We start from the raw sequence: 2,522 nt of genomic DNA on the forward strand, positions 1-2,522 counted from the left end.
TTTTTTTTATTTATTTATTTGAGGCTCAGCCCACCCTGAGGGCTGCGCTGGCATGGCGTGTGGTACTGGGGATGGAACTGCAGTACCTTGCACCTGCCTAAGCTTGTCTAATCAGGTGCTTTAGACTTGCCTAATCAGGTGTTTTGATCTATATCTCTGGGCCCCAACATCTTTTAATATTCTTTTTGTGTTACATTATTTTTGACAGTATGACTGTACTGTGTCATGGATAAATTATTTTCTATGCAAGTCTCTTTGGGTTTATAAATATCTCCAGTACACGGATGTCTATGTCAACGCACAAATTTGGGAAATTTTTTTGTTATAATTCCAGAAAATGTTTTCTGTAGGTGTAGCCTGAACTTTCTCACCTTCTTTGAGGGTGATGTATTTTTAAGTTGGTCATTTGGAGATGCTTAACAGCTCTTCAATATACTGTTCATTGAGTCTTCATCTTTTCATTACTACAATGTGAATGTTCTAGCTTGTCTATCTTGTCTACAAGCTCTAATATTCTTTCTACCTTTTCATGTGGTCTACTGGTTATACTTTTTTTGAGTTGTCTTTCAGCTTATTTTATACATACACACTTCACAGGTTTTTCAAAAGTCTGTATACTTCACAAGACAGCAGAAACTAGCTACAATCAGCTAGCTACACAATGGGGCATTAACATTGCCCATGATTTTTGCCCAAAACAGGTAACTGTGTTATTCTGAGATTTCCTCAGCTCATGTCGTGTTGCCACAAACCTCCTCATGTAACTTCTGCTTTCAGAATTGGGCCCACAAGCCCAAGCTCTATCTTGTTTACTTCAGTTTTAGGTTCAGCTCAAAGATGATACTCTAAAGTTTCACTTTTTCATCTTCATGTCTGTTTCAATGGAGTGACATTATGCTGATGTTTCAGAATGCTACAATATTTATACTTTTGCTGAGTTTTTTTGTTTGACTAATTGAGATATAAATTTCCAGTACTTCTGTTTATTTCTTTTTTCAAAACCTCTATTTGTTTACTGAGGTGGTCTTTTATTATATTCTTATTTTCCTTAACTCATTCACCTGCTGGCTTGTATCACATATGAGCTCATTGATGATTTTTATAATTTGTTTATTCAGCTATTCATTTTGAATATCCTTTTATAGTGTAGATAATTTACCTCTTTTTTAATTCTGTGTGTAGAATTTTATCCATTTTGGTGCCTTTAGGGTCAATTTTGGACAGATTTATGTTTTGGAAGACACTTTGTTGCCTTTTTTCTCCTATTTTGTTTTCTTTTATGTTGAAATTTTCAGGTAAGTTGAGATGTCATCATTGTGCAGAAGTCTTCTTAATAAGCAGCTTTCAGTTTCTCATATTATGTGGTTGTATCTCAGCGTGAAAGCACCCATTCAGCATATTCAAAGTACTAGGTTCAAGCCCTAGCACTTCTTTGTGAGGAAAAATTAAGTGTTAGTAACAATAAATATCCAAGTGACCTACCATATATCAAGGTGTAATTTAAAATTTATTTTATCTGACAAGGTCAGTCAAATCCCCTCAGGATTTTCCCTGAAACTATGTATAGCAGTTTGTAGATCTTTTGTCAGTGACTGACCTTGTCAGATACAAAAGTTACATTTTTGTTATATAAGTCTTGCTTTGTCTTGGTCTTAATCATACAACAGAAAAGTATGAAAATGAGGTATGAAAAGTAAAGCCATATTAATACACTGAGCTGTAAAAGGCTCAAGTCAACAAATTCTGACATCACCAGTCCTGAGGATAACCCACTACTATTATGGACTACTAGACTATATTAGATTATTTTGCTGAATTTAAGAACCTACAATATTCGAATGGAAAAGGAACAGCCATCTGACAAAACTAAACAAAAAAGGGGGATATAAATGAACATCCATTTTATAATGTTTTTCTAGTGTTTAATTTTTTCTGATTTTCTTTTTTGAGGGGGGTATTTAGTACAGGGTCTACAGGGTCTCACTATGTAGATCAGACTCATAGTGATTCTCCTGTTTTCAGCCTACCAAGCGCTGGGATTACAGGTGCACACCACCACGCCCAGTCTCAAATGCTATCTCAGCATGTCCTGGCCCAGGGCCAGCACAGCACACTGGGTATCGAACCCAGGCCTCTGTACTCTGCCTAAGCAGGTGCTTTAGTCCACTGAGCTATCTGGTTGGCCCTGATTTTCATTTATTTATGTATGCTGCCAAAAAGATTTATTATTCCCCTTGATCTGGTAGTTGTAATTACTGTATTCCTCTTTCTTTGGGATTCCCTTAAGTGTTTCTTGCAATTTTGGTTTATTTGCTATAAATTCTTTTTTGATTACTCTTAGAAGGCTTTTACTTTATTTTTCTGTTTATTTAGGAGAGCCTTGTAAGAAATAAATATCTAATTTGGCATTCCTTTTCTTTCAGGAAATGAAATACAACAGTCCAAACCTGCCTGGCCTTTAGAGTTTCTATTGAGAAATTGCTGTTTTGTGGTTTGGCATCTGTTTGTAAGACAATATATAT

Source organism: Octodon degus, unplaced genomic scaffold (genome assembly GCF_000260255.1).
Source record: "Octodon degus isolate 3935 unplaced genomic scaffold, OctDeg1.0 scaffold00041, whole genome shotgun sequence".
In the NCBI taxonomy this organism is placed as follows: Eukaryota; Metazoa; Chordata; class Mammalia; order Rodentia; family Octodontidae; genus Octodon; species Octodon degus.